The sequence below is a fragment of the Dryas octopetala genome, chromosome 4 (genome assembly GCF_963921425.1).
Source record: "Dryas octopetala chromosome 4, drDryOcto1.1, whole genome shotgun sequence".
Taxonomy (NCBI): domain Eukaryota; kingdom Viridiplantae; phylum Streptophyta; class Magnoliopsida; order Rosales; family Rosaceae; genus Dryas; species Dryas octopetala.
In genome coordinates this window covers 4,919,493-4,929,777 of record NC_141369.1, presented here as the reverse complement: position 1 = coordinate 4,929,777, position 10,285 = coordinate 4,919,493, and the positions used below count along the sequence as shown (strand labels likewise).

Below are 10,285 nucleotides of genomic sequence, written 5' to 3'. Positions count from 1 at the left end.
TGTTGTTGCTCCCACTAGCTTGCTGTCCATTAGTGTTGCTCCACCTAAAATTGGGGTTATTCTTCCATCAAGGGTTGTAAGTGTTGGAATACGGGTCATATGGCACCCTAGGATAGTTCCCAATCTGATTCACTTGTTCCACATCATTCCCTTGTGCTTGCACACCCATTAACTTTTCTTGAGCCAATGACAACTTCTGCACCATAGTCTTGATTTCAGCAATCTGTCCCTCCATGGTGTTTGGCACATCCGCCAGCTCATATAACCTTCTCTTTGGTCCTCCTCTTGAACGATTAGAATCCCATTGTTGAGAACTCAAAGAAAGTGACTCAAATAATTATGTAGCCTCATCTTCAGTTTTCGACATAAATGCACCACCACATGCCGAATCAACCTTAGCTTGATCTCTCTCCAAAAGTCCTTGATAAAAACAGCAAATCACATACCAAGGGGATAAGTTGTGGTGCGGGCAGCTAGTAAGCAACTCATTGAATCTGTCCCAAGTCTCATGGAATGGCACTTCAGCTTTTTGCACAAATCCAAGGATCTCCTTCCCAATTGAATTGGTCTTGGAAAAGGAATAGAACTTGTTAAGAAACTTGTTCGAAAGATCATCCTAAGTCGAAATGGAACCACTGGGCAGCGAATACAACCACCTCTTTGCCTTGTCTTTAAGCGCGAAAGGGAACATCCTCAAACGATACTGATCAGCATTCAACCCCCTCAATTGTGCGGCTTCACATACCCCAGAAAACTCCTTCATGAATTGGATCGGATCCTCCCCATTCAGACCATGGTAACTCGACAATAAGTGGATCTGACCACTCTTGATCTCGAAATCAGTGGCTATTGTTGCATAACGGATGCAAGACGGTTGAGTGGGCAGCAAGGGTGCTGAAAAGTGACTCAGGGGCTGCGGCACATTCTCATTTGCTCCAGCCATTTCGACGCTTCCAATATCCTCACTACTCGAATCTGATGCACTAGGTTGAGGGCTGACGTGAAAAGTACCTAACGCTTCGTTTTTGAGCCTCTCTAACCTTGCAACGACTTCAAGGTTCATAAAACACACTGATGAGTGTGCATTTTGCATCACTTTATGATACTAATTCCTTAACCTAGAGTGTTAGAACTCGCTATTTTGTGTTTCTTGTCTTGTTTTTGTGTTTTCAGGTCAAATGAAGCAGAAATGAGAAAAAGAAGCAAATGGAGCCATTTTGGGACATTTCCTGGTCAAACCAGGAAAACGAGTGAAATCCTGGTCAAACCAGGAAAAGTGCAGAAATCCTAGTCAAATGAGGATTCCTAGTCACACTAGGAAACATCAAGTCCATAACCATCATTGCGGAGCCAGAAATGTGAAATACTGATTCGAACAGGAATTCCTGGTCGAACTAGGAAACCTAACCCAACTAGGGAAAGGAGTCCTAGTGACACTAGGAGATCCCAGGGGCAATATGGACATTACGAGAAGTCGAAATGGATAAGGAATCTCTCATTTTCAAGAAATCCTAGTTGCACCAGGAAATGTTTTTCAAGGTTCCAGAAGTTTCCAGAAGGTGGTGGACATCCATGGAAATGAATGGAGGGAAGAAATGAATTTGAATTCAAATGGAAATGAGGGGCAAAATGGGAAGTCAAAAGTGGAGGGCCCATGGGCCCTAGGGATGCCGAACCAAGTGGGCCATGCATGCACATGCATGGGCCCAAACCCTAGCAGCCCAAAAGCCACACGCAAGGAGGTAGATGGCAGCCATGCATGCGCATGCATGCCATGCAAACCCTAGCAAGGAAGGGGCCATGCGCAAGCCCAAGGTGACAAGCCCAAGATGGAAGCCCATGGAGTGAAACCCTAGCCCATCTTGTGCAAGCTACTGAAGCCCAACATGGAAGCCCAACATGCAAGCCCAAAGCCCAAGACTACCAGCCCATGCGCAAGGGAGGGACCCTAGCTAGGCTAGGCGTGAGCCACTTAAGCCCAAAGGGAGCAGCCCATCACGCCAAGGCCTGATCAGCTAGCCCTAGCTGAAGCCGCATGCAACTAAGAGATGTAAACCCTAGCAGCCGCAAGCTTGCTCTTCCTTGCCTCTCAAGGAAGGCTTCTCCTATTTAAACCCCCTCATTCAGACTTTTAGAGGACACTTTTTTTCTCTCCTCCTCCAGCCGAAATCACTCTCTCTCCCTCTTAGTTTTATTTTTCTGTTTTAGGGTTTTAGTTTCAGACTTTTATTTTCTTGTAAGGTGAGCCGAATTCAGAGAGAGGTTTAGAGAGTGGGTGGCGTGACAAGTGAGAGGGAAGTACCACCTGCTGCCGCAAGCCCAAGCTCACCTTGCCGTGAGCCAATTGCTTGTGCTAGGTGCCTCCTTCTTCCTCTCTCCTTGCCGCAGCCCCCCATGTGCTTGCACCTTTGATTTTTGTTTTCTTTTTCATTCTAATTTCAGATTTAATGTTGGATATTGGTTTCTGAATTTATTTAATTTACGTTTCTGAATTTAATTAGTTTATAGCTTTGGTTCTGATTTTAATTAGTTGTTATTTAATCTTTGCAATCTGATTTTATTTAGTTATCTCTTTATTGCTTTCAATTCATGTTGCTGAGTTCCGTTTGTTTATGCTTTTAATTCCTTTAATCTTGCGTTTCTGATTTCCTTTTGCAATCATGAATTGGGATTTTATTTATTTGTTGCTGTTTTGTTTCTTTTATTTATTTGTTTTAATTATGTAGGTTAGTTATTCTATCTTGCATGTTAGTCGTAGGTCGATTAATGGATTCGTATGCTTTAACAAATCGTTTATCCGTCTCTTGGTCTTTTAGTTTGATGTTTGCACATATTAAATTTCCACTATCTATTAAAACCCCCGTCACTAGTTGTTTGCATCCTTTGACTGGCCACCTTAGGGTAATTGCATCTAGTTTATCCGTTAGGTTTAGCTGTGAAATAGTCAAAGACACTAAACCACAAGTAACAAGGGAATAAGGGATTATTCTTGGTAGTGGGGTTGGGCGACCTCTATAAGGAAATAGTCAAAGCTTATATGTTGTGCATGTTTGACGTTCTCATAAAACTTAATGACTCCTGCATGCTAAACAGCTGCCTTAGCTTGAACTAGGGAACATGTAGGTTAACTAGCTAAGGAAGGCCCAAGAAGCTCTTAGTTTATGCATTAGGAGAACAATGGCGAGAAAGTAACTAGCCAAACCTTTTTAGCTGTCAAACTTTAATATGTTGTGTTCAAATTAACTGTCATTAGCCTTGGATGGTTATTGCATGCTTATCTGATTTGAAACTGAAAACTTAACATTGCAAGATAGAATAAAGTGTGTGTGCGTGTGGTGATGTGTGCGTGTGTTTCCATCTTCCAAACCCCCCATTTAGTTATTCTAGTGATTAATTGCATTGATTTATTGTATATTAACCATTCCCTGTGGGATCGACCTCGTGCTTGTACGCTTTGCTACTGATGCGATTCGTGCACTTGCGAGTAAACTTAGAATGAGGTAATTGTTTATTTTATTCTAAGAAAACACATCAACACACACCTAATCAAGAGCAAACACACAAACAGTAGAAAGAATGCTTATAAAGGCATGGCATTTATTAAAAACTAAAAACTAACCAAAAATAAAAACTAACTATTATAACCTAATTCTAATGACTAATTAAACCAATTCATTGATATTAGATACCATTCCCCGGCAACGGCGCCAAAAACTTGTTGTTTGTTTTCTTAGAAGAAAATAAAAGCATATCTCATTCTAAGTATACTCGCAAGTGCACGAATCACATCAATAGCAAAGCGTACAAGTACGAGGTCGATCCCACATGGAATGGTTAATAAACAATAAATCAGTTCAATTAATCAAAAAAATAACTAAATGGGGGGGTTTAGAAAGATGGAAACACACGCACATATCACCACACGCACACACCCATTATTCTATCTTGTAATGTCAAGTTTTCAGTTTCAAATCAGATATGCATACTCTAACCGTCCAAGGTGATGAGTGTTCATTTTACGCTATTTTATGATACTAACTCCCTAACCTAGAGTGTTAGAACTCGATCTTTTTGTATCTGTTGTCTTGTTTTTGTGTTTTTAGGTCGAATGAAGCATAAATAGGAAATAGGAGCAAATGGAGCCGTTTTGGGACATTTCCTGGTCAAACTAGGAACATGGGTCAATTCCTGGTCAAACTAGGAAAAGAGCTAAATTCCTAGTCAAATGAGGATTCCTAGTCACACTAGGAAACATCAAGTTCAGAACCATCATTGTCGAACCAGAAGTGAGAAATCCTGATTGAAACAGGAATTCCTGGTTGAACTAGGAAACCTAACCCTACTAGGGAAAGGAGTCCTAATGACACTAGGAGACTCCAAGGGCAATATGGTCATTACAAGAAGTCAAAATGGATAAGGAATCTTTCATTTACAAGAAATCCTAGTTGGACTAGGAAAGGTTGGTCAAAGTCAACTCAATCAAGTCAAGGTTCCAGAAGCTTCTAGAAGGTGGTGGACATCCATGTAATCAAATGGAGGGAAGAAATGAATTCGAATCCAAGAGGGAGAGAGGGGTAAAATTGGAAATCAAAGTCAATGGTCAAGGGTCAACCATATCATGTCATGAAGTCAATTGGGCTTTGGGCCTAGGTGAAGTCGAAATCCACAAGAATGGTGAGGTGGCAGCCCATGCATGCATGCGCATGCCATGCAAGCCATGCGCCAACTCTAGTGCCCAAGTCATGCAGCCCACATGCCAAAGCCCAAGGAAACCCTAGCCCATCACGCCTACAAAGAGAAAGCCCAAGGAAACCTAGCTGTAAAAGAAGTCAAAACCCTGGAAAATAGAGCACCAATTTCGACAGCAATTCTGTAATTCTCCAGAACGAATCAGGTAGCATGCCATATATGATTGGAAAGATACGAATGTTAGCTTCTCAGGGAATTTTACGGATTTCGATTCCGAGTTTTCTAGCTCAAGATATGGTCATTTTAGTGGAGGTAGTGCAGCAGTTCCGCGAGCTGAAAACGGAGTTACGCCCAAAAAGAGCCCAAATCAGCCCAAGGCCCATATTTGGCCGAAAATTATAAGTCTTGGTGTGCAAGGAATGCACTTATCCCACATTGAAGAGAAAGAGAAATCTCAGCCCCACTCTCCTCTATAAATACATCTTTATAACTCAAAGGTTCTCCTCTCTGAAATTTCAGAAACCCTAGCCTAGTCTCTCTCTCTTCTTGCCGCACACCCTAGCCTCCTTTCTTTCTCTTTCTTTTCTCACGCACCCTAGGAACCCTAGCAGCCTCCATTATTTCTCTTCCCTTGCCGCAGCCACCATCATCTCTCTTTCTTTATTTTTCTGCTGAACCGAAGGAGGAGGAAGGAGTCGAGCCGCTGCCACCTTGTGCCGCTGCTGCCACCTTGTGCCGCCGTTGCCACCTTGTGCCGCCGGTGCTGCCACTCTCTAAGGATGTTCTCTTTGTTTTTCTTTTGGAATTCCAGTTTTTAATTGTTTTGTTTAATTAGTTTGCTTTCGAACATGGATTGGGAATTTATTTATATTATTCTGATTTTCTTTTCTATTTTAATTATGTAAGTTTATTTATTCTATCTTGCATGTTAGTTGTAGGTTGATTAATGGATTTGCATGCTTTAACAAATCGTTTATCCGTCTCTTGGTCTGTTAGTTTGATGTTTGCATGTATTAAATTTCCATTATCTATTTGAACCCGTCACTAGTTGTTTGCATCCTTTGACTGGCCACCTTAGGGTAATTGCATCTAGTTTATTTGTTAGGTTTAGCTGTGAAATAGTCAAAGACACTAAACCACAAGTAACAAGGGAATAAGGGATTATTCTTGGTAGTGGGGTTGGGCGACCTCTATAAGGAAATAGTCAAAGCTTATATGTTGTGCATGTTTGACGTTCTCACAAATCTTAATGACTCCTACATGGGTAACAGCTGCCTTAGCTTGAACTAGGGAACATGTAGGTTAACTGGCTAAGGAAGGCCCAAGAAGCTCTTAGTTTATGCATTAGGAGAACAATTGCGATAAGGTAACTAGCCAAACCTTTTTAGCAGTCAAACTTTAATATGTTGTGTTCAAATTAACTATCATTAGCCTTGGATGGTTATTGCATGCTTATCTGATTTGAAACTAAAAACTTAACATTGCAAGATAGAATAAAGGGTGTGTGCGTGTGGTGATGTGTGCGTGTGTTTCATCTCTTCAAACCCCCCATTTAGTTATTCTAGTGATTAATTGCATTGATTTGTTGTGTATTAACCATTCCCTGTGGGATCGACCTCGTGCTTGTACGCTTTGCTACTGATGCGATTCGTGCACTTGCGAGTATACTTGGAATGAAATAGATGTTTATTTTGTTCTAAGAAAACATTCAACACAAGGCTAATGATAAATCAATTCAAACACAATGTATAAAAGTTTGACTGCTAAAAGGTTTGGCTAGATACTTTCTTGCAAATGTTCTCCTAATGCATATATTAAGAGCTTCTTAGGCCTCCCCTAATCAGTTAACTTACATGTTCCCTAGTGCTAAGCTAAGGCAGCTGTTACCCATGCAAAAGTCATTAAGAACTATGAGAACGTCAAACATGCACAACATATAAGCTTTGACTATTTCCTTATAGAGGTCGCACAAAACCATTACCAAGAATAATCCCTTATTCCCTTGTTACTTGTGATTTAGTGTCTTTGACTATTTTACAGCTAAACCTAACAAATAAACTAGATGCAATTACCCTAAGGTGGCCAGTCAAAGGACGTAAACAACTAGTGACGGATTCAATTAGATAATGAGAATTAAATACATGCAAACATCAAATTAATTCATCAAGAGACGGATAAACGATTTGTTAAAGCATGGCATAACTGAAAATCAACCTACAACTAACATGCATGATAGAATAATAAACCTACATAATTAAAACATAAAAATAAGTCTGAAATAAATAAACAAAATCCCAATCCATATTAATAATAAAATCAGAAACACAAACTAAAAATAAATTCAGAATTCTAGAAGAAAAATTAAAGAACAATGGAGAGGGGGCAGCGGCAAGGCAAGGAAGAAAAGGGAACCGCACACAAGCAAGTGGCTCACGGCTAGGGTGAGCTAGGGCTTAAGGCAAAGGCTCCTTGTTCCTTGCTGCCACGCCTCTCTCTTTCTCTCTCTAGAACTCGGCACCTCTCTCTCTCTTTGGAATTCTAAAACTCTGAAAAATAATGAGGCAACTGAAGGACTGAAGCTTGAGAGAACATGATATATTTATAGAGTTGTGAGGGAGAAATCCTTGTGAGACAAGGCTAGGGTATGCGGCAGCAACTAGGGTTAGGTAAAGATGGGCTTGTGGCAAAGGCTTGCTCATTGGGCTTAAGTGACTCACGCAAGGCCTCCTAGGGTTTCCTTTATGCGCATGGGCTGCTGGGTCTTGGCGCATTGGGCTTGGGCTGCTAGGGTTAGGCCCTTCTGATTTCGGCATTACATAGGCCCATGGCCCATTTGACTTGTTGACTTGTCATAGTTGACCCTTGACCATTGACTTTGATTTCCCATTTTGCCCCTCATTTCCATTTGAATTTGAATTCATTTCTTCCCTCTATATTTCCATGGATGTCCACTACCTTCTAGAACCTTCTGGAACCTTGACTTGATAGAGTTGACTTTGACCAACCTTTCCTAGTTCAACTAGGATTTCTTGGAAATGAAGGATTCCTTATCTATTTCGACTTCTCGTAATGACCATATTGCCGCTGGGATCTCCTAGTGTCATTAGGACTCCTTTCCCTAGTAGGGTTAGGTTTCCTAGTTCAACCAGGAATTCCTCTTTTCGGCCAAACAAGGGCCTTGGGCTGATTTGGGCTCTTTTTTTTAGCGTAACTCCCTTTTCAGCTCGCGGAACTGCTGCGCTACCTCCACTAAAATGACCATATCTTGAGCTAGAAAACTCGGAATCGAAATCCGTAAAATTCCCTGAGAAGCTAACATCCGTATCTTTCCAACCATATATGGCATGATACCTGATTCATTCTGGAGAATTACAGAATTTCTGTCGAAATTGGTGCTCTATTTTCCAGGGTTTTGACTTCTTTTTCAGGTAGGATTCCTTGGGCTTTCTCTTTGTAGGCGTGATGGGCTAGGGTTTCCTTTAAAAGAACATGGGCTGGCTGCAACAAGCAAGTGGCGTGATGGGCTTTAGGGATGCATGGCTTGGGCTCTAGAGTTGGCGCATGGCTTGCATGGCATGCGCATGCATGCATGGGCTGCCACCTCACCATTCTTGTGGATTTCGACTTCACCTAGGCCCAAAGCCCAATTGACTTCATGACATGATATGGTTGACCCTTGACCATTGACTTTGACTTTCAATTTTACCCCTCTCTCCTTCTTGGATTCGAATTCATTTCTTCCATCTGATTCCATGGATGTCCACCACCTTCTAGAAGCTTCTGGAACCTTGACTTGATTGAGTTGACTTTGACCAACCTTTCCTAGTCCAACTAGGATTTCTTGTAAATGAAAGATTCCTTACAACAGACACAAAAAGATCGAGTTCTAACACTCTAGGTTAGGGAGTTAGTATCATAAAATAGCGTAAAATGAACACTCATCATCATACATATATGTGAGTAATTTGAATTTGTATGCATAAACTCGCTCACATATGCATTTTGAGGGAATCACTATTTAGCCAATATCTCAGTGCTTTATTTGTGAGTGACTATCTTTGTGAGTGAAATTAGTTGCTTGTGATTACTCAGCCCATAGCGATTCCCTCAGCCCATAGTCACTCACAAATAAAGCATTGAGATATTGGCTAAATAGTGATTCCCTCAAAATGTATATGTGAGCGAGTTTATGCATACAAGTGATTAATATGGATTGGGATTTGGTTTATTTATTTCAGACTTATTTTTATGTTTTAATTATGTAGGTTTATTATTCTATCTTGCATGTTAGTTGTAGGTTGATTCTTGGTTATGCTTACTTTAACAAATCGTTTATCCGTCTCTTGATGAATTAATTTGATGTTTGCATGTATTTAATTCTCATTATCTGATTGAATCCGTCACTAGTTGTTTGCGTCTTTTGACGGGCCACCTTAGGATAATTGCATCTAGTTTATTTGTTAGATTTAGCTATAAAATAGTCAAAGACACTAACAAGGGAGTAAAAGATTATTCTTGGTAATGGTTTTGTGCGACCTCTATAAGGAAATAGTCAAAGCTTATATGTTGTGCATGTTTGACGTTCTCATAGATCTTAATGACTCTTGCATGGGTAACAACTGCCTTAGCTTAGCACTAGGGAACATGTAAGTTAACTGATTAAGGGAGGCCTAAAAAGCTCTTAATATATGCCTTAGGAGAACAATTGCGAGAAAGTAACTAGCCAAACCTTTTTAGTAGTTAAACTTTAATACATTGTGTTCAAATTAATTGTCATTAGCTTTGGATGGTTAGAGTATGCATAACTGATTTGAAACTGAAAACTTAACATTGCAAGATAGGATAATGGGTGTGTGCGTGTGGTGATGTGTGCGTGTGTTTCCATCTTTCTAAAACCCCCCATTTAGTTATTCTTTTGATTAATTGAATTGATTTGTTGTTTATTAACCATTCCCTGTGGGATCGACCTCGTACTTGTACGCTTTGCTACTGATGCGATTCGTGCACTTGCGAGTATACTTGGAATGAAATATATGTTTATTTTGTTCTAAGAAAACATTCAACACAACCCATGCGTAAGCTTGCAGCCCATCACGCCAATCCTAGAGCCCAAGTCATATAGCCATGCGCAAGCTAGTCAGGAGGGAGCCCAAGTCGACACTCAAGGAGCTCAATGAGGAAGCCCAAGTGCCTATTCCTTGCCCTAGAAGACTTTCTTTATTCTGAAATTCTAATTTGGAAGGAAGATATTTGAAGATTCAGTCAAAGATCATAAGGAGTCCTTATCTTGCAAGGAAGTCAAAACCCTGAAATCTGCACATCAAATTTCGACAGCAATTCTATATTTCTCCAGAACGAATTAGGTAGTATGCCATATATGGTTGGAAAGATACAGATGTTAACTTCGCAGGGAATTTTACGGATTTCGATTCTGAGTTTTCTAGGTCAAGATATGGCCATTTTAATGGAGGTAGCTCAGCAGTTCCGCGAGCTGAAAAGGAAGTTATGCCCAAAAAGAGCCCAAATCAGCCCAAGGCCCATGCTTCGCCGAAAATTATAAGTCTTGATGTGCAAGGAAAGTGCTTATCCCACATTG

At 40.7% G+C, this 10,285-nt stretch overlaps 1 non-coding gene across 1 annotated transcript; it reads left to right on the top strand.

Moving 5' to 3' along the window:
• Positions 1–455: 455 nt before the first annotated feature.
• On the top strand, positions 456–562 carry LOC147286276 (small nucleolar RNA R71). Its single transcript, XR_015122165.1, has one exon. It is a non-coding gene; the product is annotated as a small nucleolar RNA R71 (small nucleolar RNA).
• The last annotated feature ends 9,723 nt before the right edge of the window (positions 563–10,285 follow it).